This window comes from Lonchura striata, chromosome 6 (assembly GCF_046129695.1).
Source record: "Lonchura striata isolate bLonStr1 chromosome 6, bLonStr1.mat, whole genome shotgun sequence".
Classification (NCBI taxonomy): Eukaryota; Metazoa; Chordata; class Aves; order Passeriformes; family Estrildidae; genus Lonchura; species Lonchura striata.
In genome coordinates this window covers 32982215-32996555 of record NC_134608.1, presented here as the reverse complement: position 1 = coordinate 32996555, position 14341 = coordinate 32982215, and the positions used below count along the sequence as shown (strand labels likewise).

Genomic DNA, 14341 nt, shown 5'->3' with positions numbered 1-14341 from the left:
AGTCAATGTAATATGGGTATTATTGAGACACAGCTAGCACCTTCTGCCTATGCACTGAAGCTTGCATCTACTTTGGAGTCTCTCTTATCATGAGAAATAGTTGCTATTTTACTAGCTACATATTTGTACATCAGACTGGGAAAGAACTTATTTGTTGTCTAGCTTTGGTATAAATTGTTGTCACATCAATATCCCTAAAAATTATTTGCACATAATCCATCTTCCTTATATGTTATTTGCCACAGATTCCTACTGAACTATTTATCAAACATATGCAAACAAAATTTCAAAAGTAATTTCCTTAGAATCATAAAACCACTGAGAATGCTTTTTACATAGTCAGATGCACTTGTCTATAATTTGATACGTAAAAGACTGAGGAACAAAATCATACAAAATAAGCAACAGCAACACTCCCAACTCCTTAAATGCAGAAACATGAGCATTACAAAAGGCTTCAAGCCAACGTAAGGACAATACAGTCGTGCTCAGTCCATCCCTTTCCCCAGAAACAGTACCCAGGCCACCCATGGGGCTTCACCTGGAGCCAGACCAAGGAACTCATCAGCCCTCTGAATGCTACCCCATGCTACCATAAATCCTGCTAGTTTTCAGCTGTATCATCATCTCTCAGATTTGGCTCACAGCATACTGCCCAGCAGGAAGAAGTTCCCTTTTCACAAAATACTGCATCACTTTGAGCTCAGAGTACTGAAGAAACCATACCTTTGGTTACAAATGTATCTATACTTGAAAGAAAATACTCATTGAAGAAAATCTTCATTAGTAAAGACTATGTCATAATACACGTGAGCAGAGCAGTAGAGCTGAAGAGAAAGATTTGACCTTAAGGCTCACATGATTAATACAAAGCTTAAACTGTTCAGAAAAGGGGATTTGTTTTTTGTTTGGTATATAAATGGACTTTCTGTGTCAAAATACTAATGATTCAAAATGTGTAGTGTTTGTAATAAGGGAAAATCAAACAAAAACCAGTTAGAGTAGTGTGAACATTCACGTGCATATACAAAAATAGTTAAAAACTAAAATTGCAGACTTCCCAAAACAGTACTTCCTGCTCTGACTGTTCCTCTGACACAAACATTCATGGTGTCAGCAGGTTGGGGACTACAAATGAGCATAATGTAGCAGTACTGGTCATCAAATGAGAATACAAAGAAAAGCAAACAAAAAAGAAAGTAAATTCCTAACTGGAAGTATGTTAGTTGAGCATTCCTTGAACTGTCTCTTTCAGTATTTACAGCCCTTCATTATTTCTACAGTTCTCCACAAAGAGAGCTCAGGTCCATGCAACTAACGGGTGATAAATTGTGCAACAGAAAAATCAAGTCATAACATTGTTCCGTGACTTATCTGGGATTCTCCTGGGAAGAAAGTGCCAAATTTGGAAACAGAAAGTGAGTCTGTGTCTTCTCAGAAACTCCCCCTGTTTTGGCAAGACTTACACAGAGGATGATGCAGATTTCCCTTTTAACTGAAGTCCCACCATGTCTCTTGATGAGGACTTCTGAACCTCTTCCTACACTGGACTGAAACCCTGCAGAGGGACATGTAGGACACAGTCCCCCATCTCCTAAAATTCAAATGCCTTTTGCTCCTTTTGGAACAACAAAAAAATAATTGGAAAACCAACTCTGTAAAGCAACAACTTGCATTTACCCAAAGAAAACAAGTGAATTAAAGGTTATGGGCATTCTTTCCCAGATATATCTAGATGAGTCCCCTATCTCAACTGAAAACTTCTGTCAAAGCCCTGAGAAACACATTAGACTTCTGGAGTTTCAGATTTCTTCTAAAAGCCATGCCACCACCCAACAGCTGAAGAGGCTTGGCCAGATGCCTGCATCCCCACAAAACTGCAATCTCTGCAAATGCTTCTGTGGCTATTTACTGCCAAAACCAAAAATGCATTTAAATAACTTCCACAAGCTTTTATTTTTTGCTGTTGTTATCCTGCAATATCTTTGAAAAATAAATTAAACTCAGGTTTTGAACACATATACAAACAAACTCCCTTGTGCTGTCTTCCATTATTAGACGATCACTTTTTCCTCTGTGTACACTCGTCCCTTCTTATGTTCCTTCCATTCTGCTTCTATTAAGGCAATGAAAATGAACCAACTGGATTTACATTCATATTTTCATTAATTACCATGGCTCTCAATATTTTTGGTCCAAGGGGCCACTGTGGATGTTTTGATACTTCTCACAGCTTGCCATATATTCCTGTCATCTACCTTTTAACATAAATCTCTCACCCATTTTCTTAATTTTTACAGTCCCAAGGATGAGCTCTGACCTACTTGTTGTAAGCTGTTGAACCATCAAACACTTACAGACCCATCACAGGAAATGGTTATTTACTCATATATGCTTACATACCATTCATTCTCTCCGAGAGCTCATCTAACTTTGTTGTTGTTTATTTCAGATTTGGTGAATACTTTTCTCTAAAACTGAGGTCAAATCTAACCTCACAATATGGCAGATTAAGTAAGAGATGAGTTAAAAAGGAGCAACTCTTACAAAACTCCACCTACACTTTCTTTATGAAGAAGTACAGCACCCGTGTTATATCATGAAAGCACACTCACTGGCGTTTTGGTAATTGAAGGCAGGGTACTGTTGCCTGGCAACTTATCTGATTACCATTTTTTCAAGCATCACATGCACACTTAGATATGTTGCATAATAATGTCTCGCTTTTATGCAGCCTAACCCAATGGGGAAAAAAAGAAGAGGATGAGGGCAGGAAAGCTACAAAAATTAATGTCTTTCTTTTCCAGAAAAAAAAGTACAAGATAGAAGCTCAAAACCAGGTTGAAACATTAGTATTCCTGAATTTTATTCCTGCTTTTTCTGGCTTGCTGAAGTGCTTATACAAGCATTTTACTTTATCTACTTGTCTGCAAAATGACACTAATAATACCAGCCTCACAGAGACACACTGAAAATTCATTAAGAACTGAGAGATTCTCAAATGAAAGATGCAGTGGAAGTGCTGGTGTTTGCACTTACAGCTTTTTAGTACTCCAAACGTTGCTAAGCCATGGTCCTTAAGCATAGCAAATGTTCATCACTGTCATGACATTGTCCGGTCTTTGTTTCTCAAACCAAGGAAACTATATTTCTTGCATCACAATGGGTCACTTTCCCACTTTCTATGCCTGATATGTAGCTGGGGAAAAGAAAAAATAGAACAAAAAACCTATTCCCATTGCCCCACACACAAGGCAGCAAACCCCAACTTAGAGTAACTATCTAAGAGAAGAACATGGATTCTAATAGTTGACCTTTCGTACATCCACAATTTATAAGGCAACATAATAGAACATAATGAATTGCCTTCTTTCTACATGCACCTTAGTACTCCACTCCACAGGAAATGGCTTAGCTGCCCAGGGCACTCCTAATAACATGCTACCCTCTGTCAGCTCAAGTGGCTGAGGCTGATGGTTTGGAAAGTATCTCATCTCCATGGTAAAGTATTAAGCAGCAAAGGAAAACTAAAACCAACAGCAGCCAAGCTCAATACAACTAAGGAATCATTACATTACCTTCACAGCAGCTTTTCTCTCCCTAGCAAGACATTCAAGCATTTTTATAAACTGTGTCCTACATCCTGAAGCTCCTGTACAAGCTCACTTCCAATTAAAAGCTTAATTGTGAGGTATGCCTTGGAAAGAATTGCTGGATCAAAATAAATTAAATCACATGGTATCTATCATACCACTAGGGAAAACTATAATGAAAACAATAGAAATTACAAAAATAAATAACTCTTCTTCTAGAACTTACTAGAAGCATTCTTACCATAAGCCTCTGCTGACTCAAAATACAAAGAAAACACATGGCTCAAAGTGTCCCATGGGTTAAGCAAGTCCAGCTTTGCTAGGTCGGTTATCAGGAGAGGAAACAGCCAAATACACCACTAGCATCAGGAACACTCTGCTGCAAGCAGAGAGGAATGACTACCTAGAGCTCTGCACAGACACAGCCCTAGTCAAGATTTCTCAGTCCAGATTAGGCTGGTGGAACCAAATGAACTGGATCATGATCTGTGCATGCATTCTGGATGAAATAAATAAAAACAAAACAGACTCCCCATCCCCAGAAGGCACTTGGCAGTACACACAGCACTATGCTAGAGCTACCCATACTAAAGACTATGCTAGAGCTACCCGTACTAAAGACCCAGCTCCCCCCTTCAGAAGTACTTCATCATGCTCCCAGTAGAATCATGAAAGCAGGACAGAGAGGTGCCCCACAGAAGTTCTTCATATAGGCTGCATCCTATAAATGGCACACCTGAGAGAAAAGATCCAGCAAGGAAGAAGTCAAACAGCAGCTTCACCACACTATGCTATCAACACTCACCTAGTGACTACTAATGCTTGGATCCTATGCAATGAAAGCAAGACTGCATTTGTGGCAGGGAAGTCATTTAATCCAGCTTTGACAGAAGCATGTGAGGGCGGGGGAGTTTCAAAATAAGGTTGTAGTGAGCTCTGGTGCACTGACACCAACAAAAATCCAGAACAAAAGAAAGGGTAACATAAAACACTTCCCTCTTCTATGCAATGATTAGACATCTCTGACCTAGTAACTGATAGGTACTCTCATTCAGATATGCCTACGAACAAATCTCTAAAGCAGTCTAGCTTTTATTTCACCTCTGAGGACGTGTTAACGAGCAGCATGCACCTGCAAAGCCTTTTACACTCATTTCAGTTGGACTGTAAGGTGCATAAACTCTGGCTCACAGCAGACATTATTGGGTGTATCATTTACACCCAGGAATGTAGTGCTCTGACTAACCAAAAAGAGAGCGTTGTTCTGAATTGGCACAGATGTTGGTATCTGCTCCTGCAGAGCCAAAGCCTTTCTCCTGCAGAGCCAAAGCCTTTCCCCAGTCTGGCTTTCTTTCAAGACTTCTTGTAGTTGCCTGCACAGCCACCTTACCAAGGAGCCCAGGAACCATCTGGATACTCCTGCCTCACATATCGTAACAGAAATGTGAAAAGCAGACCAGTTCATTCTAACGTACATGGCTAACCAGCCCTCTGCTCCCTCACCCAGTCTGTACTCAGCCTGCAGAGCTAAAGCAAGCAGCATGGTCAGGTGAGAAAGCCACCAGAGAATACTGAAATACATACAGGAAACAGATCTGAAAAGGGATAATTTATAAACCTGTACCAAGCAAGCCACTTCCAAGTGGAAGACATTAGCTAACTAGATGATCAAACTTTCAAAAGAACTAAGTATATATACCATACTTTACCTTTCAGATACAGCAAATTTTGTTTTGAAACAGAAGTCCCATTTGTATTGCTCAATTTCATTTCTTTCACTCCAGAAACAACCCAGGAACACCACTGGACACTGCCTTATCTGCAGCTACACAGGAACATGTAGGACAGAAGTGACCACATGTAAGTGTGCTCAGGTGCCACTTCCCCATCTGCAGGGCATGGCTCTGGCACCTGAAAGTTTAACAAGATACTGCAACTGCTGTGGAGGTAGGAAGTGCTTCCTACAAAAGGATGGTGAGGAATGAGAATGAAGGCTTTTCCTAGCTCCTGCTGGCAAACAATTTCTTTAAGCAATTGACCCATTTTCTAGAGAATAATTAGCCCTAAGGAATGAAGCACTGCTGCCCTTTAATTAGCCATGTTGTTACCTCTCCTCTTACCATATAATTGCAGGCTGTCTGAGACTGAAAAAAGAAACAAAACACACAACAACTTAATTTCATTTTCTTAAACATGGTATTTGTTGAAGGCAATCCAGAAACAAAGAATCCTAAGGTACAATTTGCAACATAAAATTTTCCATTACTTCTATGATTTCACCACCAGAACAAGGTCTCCTCCACACCACCACTCATTAAAAGCCTCCTCAATATATTTTCTCCTTTTTAAAAGCTTTTTCATGATGCTTTCCAATCATCTTCCATGAGAAAAAACTTCTTTCTGTTGTCAGACAGCTTAACAGAAAGGACTATTTTGCCTAAAACCTAGTCAAATCTCCTGCAGATAATTTTATTAAAATTTCATGGAGTTTCTTGCAACACAAGAGTAAGTTGGATAAGGACAGAAGTTCTTCAGTCTGAGACTAGATGTGCATATGATGAGCAAGGAGCACAAGAAAGCACACCACAGCCAGTGAGACAGCTCCAAAACTTGCAAAGGACTCTTCAAACAAGTCTCAGAGAGTTGACACTTAGTGACCAATCCCATGCTGCAGAAAAAAAGAGAAACCTACAAAGCCTGACCCCAGACTCTGTGATAAGTACGATTCTGAGGATACAAACAAGACTTGCCATCAAAGCATGTGCTGATAGAAAAAAGTTGGGGATTCCCCCCCTCCTCCCTCCCCACCCTCCATAGGAAGGGTGCACAGTCTCCTCTCCTTCCCCTCATTCCCCCTCCACACCTTCTCCTGGCATGATCAGTCCCCAGCTGCAATTTATTTCTAATGCTTTGAAGGAAGGTTATGCTTAAATTAATCTGACTAATTATGCCATGAGAAGAAAAACCCTTCCTGGACACAATGCAGTGCCTGTCAGCACCCCTGAAATATTGGATCTGAGGACAGTTACTATCTTAACCAAGTGGACAGGTATTAAAAGCACATTTACAATGCTGGAAAACAACTCCTCTCCCCATTTCTTGACGTGCAGGAGTAAGTAGATCCACAAATTACAAGACCAAAGGGATCCCTATGCACATCTTCACTCCCTAGAACATCTCCCAGATGCTGAATAAAGTATATATTGTAAAAAGATATCTTAAAAGACTCCACATCGAGTTTATCACCTTATCCAAAAACCTCTTCCTGCCTTACACTCTAATCCAGAAACCTGTATCTCCCTTCAAGGTTAAATTTGGCTTTCACTGTTTGGCACCACATAATATTATCACACTGTCAGCAAAACTGCAGTCCCCACTACCAGGTACCATTTCTATACGGATGCAGAGATCTAGGTTACCCTCAACTACACACCTGTGCTATCCATACCTCTTGTTTTACACCCCTTTACAACTTCTGTAAACTGCCATGGGATCTTGCCATAAGAATTCCAAGGTTTGAACTCTCCAAGGAAGCAGCTTGTTTTCTGCCTCCACATCAGCTTTCAGTAGAGTGGGCACAGCAATACTGACCAAGGCTACGAATGTGCTGCCAGAGCCTCAGCAAGAAATTATGCAGTAACAAGCAATACTGCCTCAACTTCTGCTTGTCCCTCCATTTCCTTTCCACCAGACTATACTACATGTTTTTTCAATATTCTTGTGATCAGAGGATATCAGAATGTTTCAGTTTGAATCAGCTGCTTCTAGCACTTTTGCTGAGCTTTGTTTAGAAAGCTACTATAGCTACTAGTTAAACCAAACGATTAGGAGTTCAATCTTGTTTCAATCTGACAACGACCTCTGAAATGTCATTTTCCTGCACCTCAGCTTCCCTTTCTACAAACGGAGACACCCATATTCTTCAGTGGCAGCCTCAACAGAGAAGTATGAAATTCTCAGACATACACACTGAGAGCATATATTCCCCAAGGAGAAAATATCTACTTGCACATTTAGTGAAAAATCTTAACTTATCCATAGTAGCAAGCTGCTGTCACCTAACACAGGAAAATTGACATTTCTGTACAGAACCTTCTCAGTGGGACAAGTTGCTGGGATTCAAGAAGGACCTTCAGGATGTGTCATGGGCACAAGAACATCTTACAGATTTCCTACACAGTCTTCCCCAGCACTGGCTGAAAGTGCCTACAGGTATTATGGACTCCATGTCAGTAAGTATTTCTTTTCTGTTTTCCAGTAACTTATGGTAATTTTTGTTTTCACTACTTCCTACTTACCACCAAACAGTAGCTAGCCCATCTCTAACTGATGTTGTACATATATTAATGCATTCGTGCTCCTGGAAAACACAGAATGGAGCTCTTTGGGCAATCTGTTCTTCTTGCAACTCCCCAATGCACACAGCTCTGACAGTCACAGAGATGTTACCACTCTGCCTGTGAAAAAAAACAGCTCCCGCAGGGACTGCTTTTTTTTCTCAGAAATAAGAGAAAACAGGAAAAACATGCCAAATAAACAATGCCAGAGAACAATAGAAGGTATTTCATGTTACAGAGTTTTTCTGCATCTGCTGTGCAATTATGAGGCTTAAAAAGTTTGTACATCCCCAGTAGAAATGATCTTTAAGAAGTCCCAGTGTAACAATCCAACTTAAGATGAACAGGACAGAGCAGCCTCCCCAGCATCCCTGCTCCTAAGCGTCCTAGAAGCAATTTGCAAAACCCTAGAGTAAATAAGTGAATGGGGAACAGAAGGAAACAGATTTTTCATTTTGCAAAAATTCAGCTATTCTGAATATTTTTCCATACCAAAGATGGAACAAGAGCAAACATCTTGAGACTAATTTAAATATTAAAAAAAAAAAAAAAAAAACCCAGAAAAGAAAAAACTCTAATTTTCAGCTGACTATAGTATCTGTATCCCTGACCTCTGGCTTTACACACAGGAGTAATTCACAAGGTTGCAGAAAAGTCACTGAACGGACCAGAGCCAGTTCCCACCTCCCAGTTCAGGTCTGCAAACGCCGGGCTCATTCAGAGCTATTTCCCCTTGACTGGAATAAAGTTTTACAGAAATCAATACAAAAAGATGATTCGAGACATTTCTCTCTTTTTGGGGGGAAGAAAAAAAAATTAAAAAGGCACTGTTCAGTGAAAAGCAGCTCCGATTTCAGCAACCCTTCCACCCTGCTTTCCCTGAGCCCCGACAACTTCGCAGCCGGGGTCGGGAGCTGCCGAGCAAAACCCCCTCGACACGCACCGCGCTGCCGCCCCGAGGAGCTGCGGATGGCGGCGGGGCCCGGCCTGCGGGGGCTGCGCCGCTCCCCGGGAGGGGGCGACACACGGTGCCCGGTGCGCCCGCGGGGCCCGCCGCAGGCGGGGAAGCCGCCGCTCGGCCGCCCGCCTTTGTCTCGCCGCGGCCGGCACACGCCCGGCGGGGGCGGCACGGGCCTCCCGCCGCCAGAAAGCGAAACCAGCGGCTGCGGGCGCCATCCCCGCCCTCCGCCCCGGGCAGCGCATCCCCCGCGCCGCTGGGCTGCGGGGAGGCCGCCGCGGGCCGCGCGCAGCCCCGGCGGGGCGGCCGTGAGGGCAGCGGCCGCGGGCAGCTCCCGGGGCCGCCGCTCGGCCCCCCCGCCCGGCCGCGGCTCGTGTCCTCACCGGTGTCCATGGGTGCCCCGCGGCCGGCGGGAGGTGAAGTGTGCCAGTGACACTCGCCCGTAGTATGGATGCGGTTTCAATCTGCACATGCTCGCTCCCGACAGCCAGCCTGCCCCGCCGCTCTTAACTCTTTCCGCACTCCCTCGCACTGCCTCCCCCGCCCCGCGGCGCCGGCCCCGCGTCCTCCCGCCGCCTGCAGCCGCTTCTCTCGGCCCGCGGGCGGGCGGCCGGCCCTCCCGGGACCACGGCGGGGCACAGAGCCTGAGCGCCGCAGGGAGCCCCAAGGGAGGGACCTGCGTCCCCGGAGGACCGGACCCTGCCGGCGCGGGCCGGTGGGCGCGCAGGTGAACGTCGGGAGCAGCCTGCCCTACCCGAACGCTGGAGTGTTGGCTCCGGCCGGGAGCACGATGTGGCACAGTTCGCCTTGGCTAGTGAACCTGCAGTACGAGTCCTTCATATTTACTCCTCCAAAGAAATCCATAACAAAAACAAATAAACACACACACACACCCCATCAGCAGAGGGATGTAACCCCCATGCGCCTGTTGTTGGATCTGGACGCTGACAGGACATCCCTGCGGTGCAGGAAATCAAACACAGCTATCAAAGGAAGTATTTGTCTGCAGCTTCAGTATTAAAATAGGGAAACATAATCTCTGAAAATTGTAGTTTTCCACCCAGAAGGATCTCTTCAGATTCAGAAAACTGCCCGAGGAAGAATAGTAAGAAAATAAATTTCAAGCATAGGTAGCAAAAATTAATTAAAATCCTTTCTCTGACTACATTAACTCTTCAGCAGCACAAGAACACAGGAAAAAAAAATGCTTTTCTATGGCATGAGAAATCAGGAGAGTGCAGTTCTGCTTGCAACCAGGGCTTGCAAGCAAACAAATGCCCCCTCCGTACTTCTGGCTTCCGTCTGAAATAATGTGGGTGGAGGTAACAGCAGCTCTCTGTGGTTAGGTGAGCTGGCTAGTGCCTCTGAAGTGCCTTATGGTCTCTTCAGACAAAAGTGAGCAAGGTTTTTAGTTCTGTCCATTTCCAGAGAGAGACATTAACATATTCTGGGATAAAATGATAACCTGAAGTGACACAAATGCAGAAATGGCAATTGATCTTGAGCCTAGATATCTGTCTGTAAGCAGCATCCTGATTTTCCTAATGGGTTACTGACTTGGGGCTCTTGTCTGATCTTCCCAGGCCTCTAATGCAGTCCACATTTTCTTTCTCACAAGCACAAGGATTCCTGGTCTTTCCTACCTTCTGTAGTACCAGAAATGATGAGCTAATGCTTTTAGCAGAATAAGGATGTTTTTATGACCTCTGTTTAATGACTCAGCATTTCTGCTTTCAGTAATAAATAGTCCCAATAAAGAGGCAACATCAGCTCTGTGGAGTCCCCGAAGCAGTTATAATCATCGTTTCTCAAGATGTCTGGCAGCAGTGGCTCTGTTAAAGGCAGGTACTCTCTGGAGAGGCTGCTCCTTCAGCCCCGGAGCTGCGGGGCCAGCAGCCGCTGCACACACCAAAGGCCGTGCAGAGGTAGCTCTGCGTAACCCGGGAGAGCCCGGGCTGCTGCCCGGCGCTCCCTCTGCACTCGCCCGGGGAGCTGTGTGTGTACAAACCTCTGTAGCTGCTCCGAGGATGCCACAATGCAGCAAACCAGCCTGTCACCGAGTCACCTGATTGCACAATCTCACTATGAGGGCCGGAGATGCAGAAAGATGGAGCGTTTTAAAGGGGAAATGGAGAATAAGGCACAGCTAGCCCTGCCTCAGCAACCGAGCTGTGCAAGCTAGAACAGCAGCACTGCTTGTGCTGGTGACCTCAAGCTGGATAAAAAAACCCCCACAATTGCTTTGTATAAATTTCAGCAGAGCTGAGAAGGAAAATGGTAAAATAGCTAAGACATTTTTGATATACTAAAGAGCACCTTAAAATACAATATCCAATTAGGCAGTTGGAGAAGACAGCAGCCTGAAACAGTGCTTATGTATTTATTGTGAAATAACATCGTTTAGAAAGCACTGAGGACCATGCTAGAAATATAGTCAAGAGAGCATGAGAGAGATAATTTCACAGTATGAGACAGCATGAATGTTTCACAGCATGAGAGGAGAGAATGCCTTACAAAAAGCAGAGGAAAGGTCAAAGAGAGTGGAAGAAGAGAGCTGAGAGACACTCACCTACAAGAAGGAGAAATCAACAGCCAAGGATGGATCAGAAAAAATGAGAAGCACGTGTAGGGAATACATAAATCTCTATTTTCCTGTCTAGTCACATCATGCAGAGAGAGGAAAGAGGAGGTAAGGATGAAGGAGAAGGCTCCCAGAATGAGGAGAAAGGAAGGAGGAGGCAGTGAAGCAGGATGAGGAGAATGAAGACACTGTACTGTGTTGAGGGGATAGACAGGAGGGAGAAATGTCAGTGAGCACCTGATGGTGGTGCTGTACACCTGAGAGCTTGTTCAGCTCTCCCTAGCTGTATTAGCTGGTCCAGAAGAGCTGTTATTATTCTATTCAGCCTTGTTTCTTTACTTGAGCTAGTAAAGGAGGAGAGAAAAAGAATGAAGTTGAGATTATAATACAGTGAAAGTGGGGTGAAGACTGGGGAAAAAGGCAAGAATTTCTCTAACTGCCCTTTTGTCAGGCATTCACAAGGAAGCTTGAGCTCCAAGTGTGCCCAAGGCCTCGTGGTGGGTACACCATTCTCTGCAGAGCATCCAGGCTGGAATGCTCTGGGTGCACAGGAAGCTGGGTCCAAGATGAAAAGAGTTTGTGGTGGCATAACAGTTCTCTAGTCTCTCTGCAGCCACTTGTAAACAGGCACAGGGAATGCTGCTGATCTTCATGTGTGTGTTGCCTTTTTCTGAAATAGCATATATCATATATAATACCTGATCTTGGCCAAAACCAGTTCAGATGTTTCTGCACCAGTGTGTCTGGTTCAGGAAGGGTTTCTTTATTTGGGTCTAGCATAACATGTGACTATATGGAAACATCTTGGAAAGTGGCATAATCATATTTGTTGGCTGCTATACTCCTGTATCTGGACATGATAAGGAGTGCAGTGCAGCAATATCCAAGCTGGTTCCTACTCATTTGTGTTCCTCACTCTGTGACAGGCAGAACTTAATCCCTCACTTAAATTTTGTGTGTTTTATTTGTGGCACATTGTTACACTGAAGACAAAAAATTTATTTATGTCTTCAGGAACATTTTATTGTGGTCATTACACTGGTATCTGAGTACATCACAATTATTACTGTCACTGTAGTCATTCCCACTGAGGTAAGATCTTACTCTGCAGACTGGGCTTTGAAGTTCACACATGTTTCAGTTTAAAAGAATCCTAAATTTGAGATTCCTAGCATCTCTCTTTCCCCAGAGAATTTGGTTTTATATGTCTCCTTATATTTAAATTACAGTTTAATCGAGTGGATGCTCATCCCTTCTGTGTATCCAGTCCTGGTCTTGAAAAAGAACCACCTGGAAATTAGTCTTACTGGTTTAGTCGAAGTGGGTTGTCTGATATTGCTTAGGAGCTACTGAAGAATGGGATCCATATTTCCAGAGCAGGGTTTAAGGCCAGGCTTATTAAGTCATGCTTGGCCTAATTTCTTGATTCACTTTAAACATGCTAACGGGTTCTGCAGCAAATGAAATGAGAATCTCACCTTATAACACTCCCCATTCTCTACACAGTCCAGCCAGTGCTTTGAAGGAAACATCTGTCATGAAAAACTTCATCACAATTGTTTAAAACCTGTCAAGGTGCAGTCAGGGTTTTTGCCTCCCTGGGGAAGTTTGGCTTTTTCTGTCCTGTTTTCCTGAGGAGGTCCCACAATTGGAAATCAGGAATTTCATCTCCCTGTGTGTATAGAATAAAAAGTAGATGCTCTGTGTTTATTTAATAACCCCCCAATGGATGTACATCCAAAACATGGGCTTCTCTGACAGGAAACTGAGGAACAAAGAGTAACATTTACACTTGCAAGGATATTAAATAAGGATTTTTTTTTTTTTTTTTTGCCTGAAGGGCCCCAGCCACTGTGGTGACAAATGTTATTCAAATACTTGAAATAGGAAATGGATTTTGAAGAATACTACAAGTCATGTACTGCCTCAGATCAGTTTTCATAGGTCTTCATGCAATACCATAGAGATTGCTTTCTTTGTCTCTTTTTCCTTATGGTGCAGGTAGGAAAAATACAAGCCATGGATTTGCTGAGTTCTTTGAAGAAAACATTAAGGGAATTTTCAAACCTGGTTCTTCCATGCTGGAGGAGACTCCCTGGAATGATGGCTCCTCTGTTTCTTCTGCTTGTTTTTTTTCTATGGTTCTGACACTAGCCCCATAGTCATCACTCCTGAGAAAGTAGTTGATTCATAAAGGAATAGAGGCAGAAGTTGAGTCCATGAAGGTTCTTAACTTATCTCTGCACAAAATTGAAGCCACTTAAACTTTTGTTCTTCTAATGGTGCCTCTGCCAGTCTCTGTATTATGGTGCAGTCCTTGGGGTCAGCTTCAAAATGTTGAAGGCTAGACAGCAATCCCCAAGGAAGCCAGAACTGGTTTTGAAAACTCTAGGCTTTCTCTGTGTGACTTCTGAAATAATTTCCTTATTCAGAACATTTTCCTTTCCTTTACATGTAGATCATAATAGTAAAGCTTACATTATTATTTAGCTTTTCTTTCCTTCAAAGCATTTTTCTCTAACAGATACCTGCCATGCCTTTTCACCTGGTAAGAGCTTGGCTCTGAAATGAAACACTGCAAATAGGAAATTTTTACTTCTAAGAGATGTAACCAAAGTGCCATGCAGCAAAGCATTTCCCTGTTTAGGAAAGCTCTCTTCATGGGTGTTCCTATTCAAGGTATCCATGGGAAAAGATGTTAGTAAGACATTATTTCATAGAGCCTGTCAAAGCTTGTGAGTTTCCTCTGGGATGTTCACGGATCATCTCTTTGGACTGACAGAAAAATTTCTCAGCAGACAACTAGTGTCCGCCACCACTTTCTGCCACCTTTGCCTTCATGAGGGTTAAGATGCCAGACAGGTCCTTTGGA

At 43.4% G+C, this 14341-nt stretch overlaps 1 protein-coding gene across 3 annotated transcripts in view; it reads right to left on the bottom strand.

Moving 5' to 3' along the window:
- Positions 1-11652, bottom strand: part of TMEM229B (transmembrane protein 229B) — a 35152-nt gene extending 23500 nt beyond the window's left edge. For 2 of the 3 annotated variants that reach the window (XM_021537047.3, XM_021537046.3), the window contains exon 1: positions 9272-9404. The gene's annotated coding sequence lies outside the window, so the exon portion shown is untranslated. Of the gene's footprint in view, positions 1-9271; positions 9405-11457 lie in introns of those variants that run through there. The other variant, XM_021537048.2, reaches the window with a different exon arrangement.
- Between the last annotated feature and the right edge of the window lie 2689 nt (positions 11653-14341).